Below are 9,627 nucleotides of genomic sequence, written 5' to 3'. Positions count from 1 at the left end.
CTTTTATGTGTGAATTAGTAAATGAGAAAAACCTAATGGTGATTTGTGATTTATATTCTGATTTTCATGCTTGTTAAAATGTTTTTATTATCGTGGTAAAATATACATAACATTAAAATTAATATTTTAACCATTTAAAGTATACAGTTGAGTGGCATTAAGTACATGCACATTGTTATGCAACCATCACTATGAACATATTCATCTTCCAAAATTGAAACTCAGTACCCATAAAATAACTCTCTATTCTCCCCCAACCCTCAGTCCCCGGCAATCACTATTCTACTTTCTGTCATTAATTTGACTACTTGAGATACCTCATATAAGTATCTCATATCACAATATAGAATCATATTGTATTTGCCCTCTTGTGACTGACTGTTAGTTCATTCGGGCTCCTGTAACAAAATATCACAGACTGGGTGGCTATAAACAACAGAACCTTATTTTTCACAGTTCTGGAGGCTGGGAAGTCCAAGATCAAGGAGTTGACAGATTTGGTGTGTTGTTAGAGCCCACTTTCTGGGTCATGGATGGCCGTCTTTTCGCTATAACCTCACATGGTGGAAGGGACAAGCAGTTCTCTGGGATCTCTTTTCTAAAGGTACTTACCCCATTCAAGAGGGCTCTGCCCTCGTGACCTAATCACCCCTAACGGCCCTCCCTCCAAATATCATCACACTGGGGATTAGATTTCAACATGAATTATGGGCAGAGGACACAAACATTCAGTCTATAGCACATATTTATTTCACTTAGCACAGTGTCTTTAAGATTCATCCATGTTGCTGTAAATATTTTTAAATGGCATTTTTTTCATCAGATACATAGCAGTTAATTGCATTTATGTCTTGCATCTCTCTTTCATTCCTGTACCTCAAAAAATTTTATAAGCATAGTTAATTAAACTTCACAATATCCCTGTGAAATAGATAATTATGGTATGGCAAACTGAAGTACTAAGAGATTGCCTAAGGTACATAATGAATATATGCCAATATTCTGAATGAGGACCAGGGTTATATAGTCCCTCATGGAAAGTTTTAGACTAGATTATTTCTTTATAATGAAATCATTCTCTAAGAGTTCTTAGAAAAACAAAATAGCAGTAATAATATTTAATACCCCTAAATATTCATACTAAAGTTCTTTTAATAGAAAAGAGTAAAATATATATTATTTGAAGCTTAGTATTTGTTAAATTAGTGATGGCAACTTTAGTTATTGGATCTAACAATATTTTTTTCACTGTGTATTGTTAGGTTGCTTAATTGCCTCACCAGTCTCCATAGCCATAGTCTGAATTGGATCTTTGAAGGTTTGAATTGAAATAGTTTCATTTAAGGCTTTTAGCTACTGTACATGAGACCTTTATAAAATTATGAGCTTATGTTTGTCTTGATTGCTGGCTTGTTCAAGTGAGGTGGTTTTTTAAAAAGGCAATCTCATAAGTGGTAAACTATTGATTGATGTGACATTGTTGACAGAACTAAGGTGAACTCTAATTTTGATAAAAACTAAAATTTCTTCATAGTTTATATTCAGATGTGTTTTAACTTAGTTAATAGTAATTTCTAAAAGCTTTACTTCTCTGTGTTGCTGCAATTTGAGTTGAATTCTCTAAAGAACTTATAGTTGGAGAAATTATATGCAACTAAGATAGCATAAAACTTTTCTCAAATGGAGCTCTTTATTATATTACTTCCCCTCAAAAGATTAGTTCATTTTTAGATATTGTGTATATATTATCCCCAGGAATGTTTCAACACGTGTTGATTGTGCTACCACCTTCTTCCTCTTCTGGGTGCACATTTATAGATCTAACACAGAATCCTATGAACTTAGTAAAGATTTTGAGAAGTGCTAATTCTCACGGGTATGGTCCCTACGCCTGGCCTGCGATTAGGGCCATCTTCCCCAGTTCCCTGCAGCTGGCCCCACATCCCCACCACCACCCACCTCCGGTTCCCTGTTCGCCACCCAGCGATTGGAGCCTGACGGCCCGGAGAAGGGACCAAGAGGTCGGCTGTTCCCCCCCGCTTGCCGGCCCCACCCCTGCCTCTGGCCCTGCTGTGGGTTGCCCTCTGTGTGTGGGGCGACTGGTGGGGGCAGGGGTCTTGGCCTGGCACCACCCACATCCCCGTCCACCCATCCCCAGTTCCCCGTTTGCCATCAGGCGATCAGAGCCTGCCCACTGGGGAGAGGGACTGAGGTGGTCAGTGTGCCTCATAGTGACTGGTTGAGTGGTTGTTTTGGTCATTCTGCCATTAGGGTCAATTTGAATATTACCCTTTTGTTATCTAGTATAGCAGCCCCATGCATGGCTAGGATCCAGCCAGCCTGCCCTGATGGGGGCTCCAGATTGGGGTGGGGGTGGGGGTCCCTGTTGCGGGGCGGGGCCAGACAGGACGAGGGGCCACGGTTGTTCTGGTCTCTGGTCGTTCTGGTCTCTGGTTGTTCTGGTTGTTCCACCCTTTCAGTTGCTGGGCTTTTATTATATAGGATTATTAAAATAATTCAAGTTTAATAGCCATTTGTACTTTGTTTGCATGGTTTTTATTATCAACAAAATATAAAGTTAACCACTAAACTCTAGTTAAACTTCATGTTATAAGACTTACGTTATTTGTCTAAAATTTTTGTGAGTTTACCTATGGGAATGATCTCTTCTAGAGAAGTTTCAGTCACACAGAACAATAAGGACGAGTGGTGGAAAGCAAGAATATGATACATTTTTAGGGAATGACGGTTTTTGCAGTAAGGATAGTGAAATTTTGTAAGAATGTGAAATCATTGACAATACAAGTGTTTTTTAAATGCCATCTACTTATATTTGGTTTTACCTGAAGTAGTACTACTGATTGTGAGTTTGTTTGGTTGAAGAGAGTAGTAGTGTGGAGAAGGTGACAAAAAGTTAGGATGCTGGTAAATCATCTTTTAAGGTTTTAAACGATTGTTCCTCTTTCCTTCCTTCCTCCCTCCCTGCTTCCCTTCCTTCTACTCTTCCTCTCTCCCCCCTCACTCTTTCTTTCTTTTTGCTTTTGGTTTTGTTTAGTGCTTAAGTCAAGCTCTCTTATGGGAAACCTTGTTTTAGTTTGTGATATGACAGATTAATGGTTTTAATATAAGAAAGTGTCATTTGCTTTACTTCTAGACTTCTTTTGGGAGGCTGTTGAGGCATCACTTTCTAATTTACTGAGTATTTTTGGTGTACATAATGGGCTTCTGACTATTAATTCCAACAGCAGGTATTGAATTAATCAACAGCAGGGACTATTGAATTCCTTAACCTACCAGAAAGCCTGGTGAGGTCTCCAAGCCAAATAGTGCCAGTGTATAGAACCTTGGCATTGATGATCTTGCTTTTGTTGGTCAAAAAATTACAGTCAGCAAAAAATTGATGGCTTTGAATTGGTGAATCTATAGAACTGTTTGCTTCTTCCAGTTCCATAAGTGCATGAACACTTTATTTTAAAAGCCAGTTGTCCATTTTTAAGGGAACGAGGCTCGATCCTTTTTATTAATTTCAGTGTATGTTAGCTGGGATTAATGTGCAGGACTCATTGCAACTTCTGCCTTCACAGCCTCTGTGAGCATTAAGGAAAGCACATCTCATATTTTATCACAAACTCTACTTAGATCTCCAATTGAATCTGAGGACAGGAAGCATTCATTGAGTATGATGCACCAAAAGTACTGCTTGGACTTGAAACCCATATCTTTTCAAGCTGCCTATTTTCCTTTTCTTTTTACCTTGGATATCTTCCTCCATGAAATGAGAAAACAGCTTTGAATCTGGATACAAACATAGTCAGTGTCTTCAGGCAGACAGGGAAATGGGGGCTGCAGTGGGAGGGGCCAGGCGGAGACAGAGAGGATGGGCTGAGACCCGCCCCTGTGCCCACCGCAGCCCACAGTTCCTTTCAAGAGGCATGAATTCGTGCACGGGGCCCCTAGTGTTATATAATGACTTTTATTTGTATGCCCACTTTAGACTGTGAGGGCAGTCTTTTTTCATATATACTTTGTTACATGCTTAGTTGAAACTTGATGTTAAAGCTTGCTCATCTTTTTTCCTTACAACACAACAAGAAAAGAAAATAATTTGGTAGCAAAAGCAGTTACCAAGGATCAGGACTGTTAAAATTGTTAATAAAATAAAATTTTCTTTCTATGTTCTGTTGACGTTTTAGTCATAAGAGTACATGAGTAAATGAAGGTGAACAAAGTATATCTGGGTGAACAAAGTAAAACAAGTTGGACATTTTAAATACCAGGTAATATAAATGCACCTAAAGAGGCATAAAGGTTGTCTAAAACCTAAGACTATTTTCCCTTACAAGTACTGTAATACATTAAGGATTCTATGATAATATGTCTTTTTTCCCACCAAACATAAATGTGAAATTTATGTGAAGATAATAAAATTTTTTCAGCATTTTTTCTGAAATGAACATATCCTACCCAACACAGTTGGTTTTTCCCCCCATTTCTAAGAAATAGAGAAAAGAATATTTCAAATATTTAGTAGGATCATTTACAGTTCAATCCTTCTCTGGTTTTAGAATTGCCTAGTTGCGCTGTCCATCTGGTGGCTATTTAAATTTAAGTTAAAGTAATTAAAATTAATTAACATTTAAACATCAGTTCCTTAGTCACACTAATCATATTACAAGTGCTCAGTAGCCACATTTGGCTGTGGGCTGAGTACCGAACAGCACAAATATTGAACATTTATTTCTGTATTGCGGAACGTTTCATTGCACAGCACTGGATAGTGTATTCCATTAGTGGTAGATAGGTGCTCACCAGCTTTCCCAGGATATAGTTTCCTGTTATTTACAGGTGTGCTCCTTTCCTCCTTACTTTGTATAGATTGAAATATAGGTAGTGTTGTTAAATAAAGGTTAAGATTTGTGTGCTAAAATTGATTACATAAGGAAAGTCTTTCTATGTTTTGTGGCAAACAAGGAAGAAACATAAAGATAGTTACGTGCTAATTACTGGAAAAGTACTCATATAATTGTATAATCATGACTTAATATTTTCCCCCTACAGTTAAACATTGGTTGATGTTTTCTGAGACTAAATACAGTTGAGATTTTCTCTGTGCATATTTATTAAAATGGTGACTTGTAGAGAGAAATAGCACTTTACCAATATATTAGTTGAATTATATTTTCATAAAATGTAGTATTACTTTTTATTTGTGTAATTGAAATATAGTCCCTAGTTTCAAGATGATTTTAAAGAATTACCTTTTCCTTGTAAAAGCCACTTAAAGATTTTTATGAGAAGACTTAAGATTTGTCTGCTTTTAACTTCTAGTGTGATTTTAATTTCATGTATTTTTTTCTCCTGCATGTGCAAGTACTCAGTAACCATCTGCAAAATGTGCTGCCATGATGAAGGAATGCCTTTACCATGTTTTAATACTATAAGCTTCAGGGCTTTAAATAAAGTATGAATTTTAACTGTAGATTATCTTAATTATCTTGTATTCCCCCCCTCCCAAATAAAATATGAAATGGAACATTTACTTTTTTCTGTTTATTCAGTTACAGAAGCTGTTTTATTTTGTTACAAATGTTTAAGTGTAACTGTTTTTAAAAATGAATACCTACTTGAATTACAGAGTTTTGGAGAAAGTTTAATTGCTTCTTTCACAACACTTTTTGTATTAACACCTTACCATTACAGACTTTTTTTGTGTTGATTAAAGTTGAGAGCATAATCTTAGGAAGTAGTTCCTTAAAGTCAGGTTTTTGGATATAGAGAGTAATGTGTTTTATCTGTGTAGCCTTCTGATCTGATTGATACATTGGGGGCCTGGATAATTTAGAGAAAGCTTACAGTCTTATCTGACACCTCCTTGCATCATTTAAAGCTAACACATTCTCCTCTGTACAAATCTTTCCTCTTTTGCCTTCAATTGGTATATTTTCTATTTCTCTATTCCTTGGACTTCAACAAAACACCATACACACTTCTCTTGTTTCCCATTAGCCTTATTTATAGCTATCCCCCAATTTCCGCTGGTTAAGTATTACCCCCCCCTGCCCCCCATTCATTCCCTTGGTGAACTCATTCATATTCTTAGCTTGAAGCAATTGTATTTTTAAAATGACTGATTTACAAAGCTTGAACTATTCTAAATTGCAGTTTCTACTTGTTACGGGGAAACATCTCCATTTGAGTAGCCTGTGGTAACCTTTGAGGTAATCTTTCATTCTCTGCTGTCCTTGTTCCCATACTTAATCTAGCATTAAGTCCTCTTATTTCTCCATTTAAGATGTATCGTGGGTTTCCCATTCTCTCTGCATTTCCTCATCTTCACTATCTAGAATAGATCCTTATTATCTCACACCAGTAATTCACCTGCCTTTACACCACCCCCACCTTGCATTAAATAAATATAAATAAATAAATAAATAAATAAATAAATAAATAAATAAAATAGCTTCCTAAACTTGCCCTGCAGTGACTTTTGAAAATGTGTAAGTTGTTATGGCATATTTTCCTTAATAATAACTGTAAGAATTTTTACTTATGCTTCCCTCTGGGCATAGTGCTAGATGCAGTAGGAAATCACTAAGCAGTTATTCCCTTACTCATTCAGCAGCTGTTTACTGAGGACTTATTGGGTCCCAGGTCCTATACTTGTGCTCCAGTTATCTTCTCTCCTGGAGCTTTTAGCTAAAAATATTCTCTGGTGGTACAAGCTTCTCTGAGGAGGTGGCACTTGTTAAGAGATCTGAATGAAGTGACTGAGGCAGTTCTATATAAAGATATGAGGGACAGTTGCTCCAGGCTGAGAGAATAGCAAGGGTCAAGGTGCTGAAGGGGGGCATGTTTGTATACTTGGGGAATGTGCAAACGGCCACTGCGACTGGAACATAGTAGAGAGCGAGTGCCATGATAGGTATTGTGGGCTTTATCCTACGGGATGGGTAAGCCATTGAACAGTTTTGAATTAAAGAGTGGTGTGAGCTGCTATATTTGTCACAGAGTTAAGAATAGAAGAAGGGAAACCATAATGGCAATATAGGAGAGAAATAGCTTGAATTAGTAAGGTAAGAAGGAGTAATAAGTGGTTTTGAGTTCAGGACAGTGGGAGGAAAACTCATTGGCAGGGTGCATTGGATGAAAGGTGTATGATGATATGAAAAAGGGACCAAAGAAAACTCAGTGTTTTGTGCTTGGACAAGTCAAGTATCTATCTTCTCTATTATCTATTTTCTCTGAGTATTTAATAAGAAATACCTCTTTTTCTGCTTATTTGAAAGAATTGTTATGAGGATCTGATGAAATAATCCATGAGAGCCCACTGTGGATCTTAAAACATGGCAATTTTGTGTTACTTATTAACACTAAATAGTTTAAAAATTGCCTTTAATTAAGAAATATCTAAAAGCTTAGATTTTACAGGGATAAGAACTCTAAATCATCTATAGCTTGGGAAGTACTTTAATTTATAACTTCTCTTGGGTTTATAGGGTGTAGTTTCTTCCCCATTACATTTTCAAATTTTAAATGTTTTTGTCACTATTCATAAGGATTACCAGGAGGCAGTTTTTCCTATTAATTGATAATAAGTAGATCATATTCTGGCCATAAACTAAACAGCTAACCTAATATTAGAGGAAAAGGTATAAATAATACCTATCTTTTGTTTGTACTATATTTAACGCACTGTAATTCTCTTCTAAATATTTGGAAACAGATAAAACTAACCCAAGTGTCCTTTCATTCATTTACTAATATAGTATATTACATTAACCCTGGGTGTTGCTGATTGTAAGCAAAATATAATCTACCATCTATATATAAAAGCCTAAGCAACCGTCTGACTGTCTGACCAGTAGCTATGACACACAATGACCACGAGGGGCAGATGCTCCAACTATTAGCTATGACGCTCACTGACCACCAGGGGACAGACGCTCCATGCCGGAGCTGCCAAGTGACGACAAGTCTGCAGAGTGCCCTCTTGCACTCCAAGACCGCTCAGGGGATATTGGACTGCCGGTTTTGGCCTGATCCCCACAGGTTAGGCCGAGGGACCCCACCTGCCGGAGGGACCCCCTCACTCTGCAGACACCCTTTGAGTCCTGGCTCTGTCCCAGGTGCGGCTGGCTGGGGAGGGACTGCGGGAGGTTGGTTCCAGAGCATGTCTGGCCCTTCTCACCCAGTCTCGCCCCACTGGCCACCTTCTAATTAATTTCCTTTCAATGTGCACGAATCCGTGCACTGGGCCTCTAGTACTATAATAATGGCCTATAAATAAACTTCAAGTGTTTTATGTTTGTTCATATTGTGCTAATTGCACTTTTCTTGACAACTGTGTATCAGTTTAAATATGACTTATGGCATAAAGAAAGAGAAATTCTAAGCTTTTTAGTTTATGAAATTGCTTACTTAAGTATGATTCAGCTAAATTCTGTTTCTGCTTTCCTATTGCAGATTTCTCAACAGTGATGTCACAAGATTGACTACATTGATCACAGTAAGAACAAAATTAAGCTTTTAAGGATGTTTTGTTTTCTTTGAAAATGAGAATTGAGTTAGCACATATTTATAATTTTAAAGTATTATTTTTTCAATTGCCAATTCAATGTTTATATTTTCAATGAATCACAACTCATACTTCTAGTTATTAAAGACTTTGAAAATGTTGCTTTAAATGATTTTAAAACATCTAAAATGATAATTACTTTTAATTTATAAGTGAAATTATATTAACATATTTTAGTTTGAATCATAATCTGAACATCATCATTTTAGTTTTTGCTTTTCCTAAGTAATGACAAAACATTTATGGTGATTCCACATTAGGAAAAAATTATAAAAATAAGATTACTTGATGCTGTAATCACTTATTAAGGCAAGACTGAAAACAGCCTTGAAAGGATTATTTGGATTCTTAAGTTTTATTGATATTTAAATGAGTTATAAAGAGTCTTCAAAATATGGAGAGTTGTTGGAAAAGGATAGTTCTCTTAAGTAACTGATACTTTTTCTTTTTAATTTTAAAGTGTTAATTTCTACTGTGTATAATGAAATGTGTTACAGAAAAACTTTATCTAAGGCCTTGATCCTCCTTCTTATAAAATTCAAATTAGTAAATTCTCAATTACAGTAATGAGATTTTATGCATTTTTGAAAAATTATCTCTATATATAAAAGCCTAAGTGACCTTTACAGCATTACAACCGGAATGACCGGTCACTATGATGCACACTGACCACTGGGGGCAGATGCTCAACACAGCCACAGAGAGAGTGCTGCTCAGCCAGAAGCTGGGCTCATGGTGGGGGAGCACAGCTGTAGCGGCATTGGGAGCCTCTTAGCAATACTGAGTGACAGCAGCAGGCACAGCGGGCTGGGAAGAGTGTGAGCGGCGTGGCGCCTGTCCCCAGTTTGGGCTCCTCCCTGGCCGTCTGCTGGGCTCATGGCGCACTGCTACATCCCCCTAGGGGTCCTGGATTGTGAGAGGGCACAGGCTGGGTTGACGCTCAATGCAGGAGGAGGGGGAGGGTGGCACAGTGAGGCCTGGAGGCACGTGCAATGACCCAGGGATCTCGGCACCACAAGCCCAGAGCTTACTTTCCAATAAAAAATAAAAAA

At 37.4% G+C, this 9,627-nt stretch overlaps 1 protein-coding gene across 14 annotated transcripts in view; it reads left to right on the top strand.

Annotated features, from left to right (window-relative positions):
• Positions 1-9,627, top strand: part of BAZ2B (bromodomain adjacent to zinc finger domain 2B) — a 319,669-nt gene that overhangs the window by 127,736 nt on the left and 182,306 nt on the right. For 13 of the 14 annotated variants that reach the window (XM_006766465.2, XM_015565735.1, XM_006766457.2 and 10 more), the window contains one exon: positions 8,464-8,506. The exons of the other annotated variant lie outside the window; for it this stretch is intronic. The gene's annotated coding sequence lies outside the window, so the exon portion shown is untranslated. The remainder of the gene's footprint in view (positions 1-8,463; positions 8,507-9,627) is intronic. 14 annotated transcript variants of the gene reach the window in all.

The sequence above is a fragment of the Myotis davidii genome, unplaced genomic scaffold (assembly GCF_000327345.1).
Source record: "Myotis davidii unplaced genomic scaffold, ASM32734v1 scaffold59, whole genome shotgun sequence".
Taxonomy (NCBI): Eukaryota; Metazoa; Chordata; class Mammalia; order Chiroptera; family Vespertilionidae; genus Myotis; species Myotis davidii.
The sequence above is the reverse complement of the archived record's forward strand: the minus strand, read 5'-3'. Positions and strand labels throughout refer to the sequence as shown.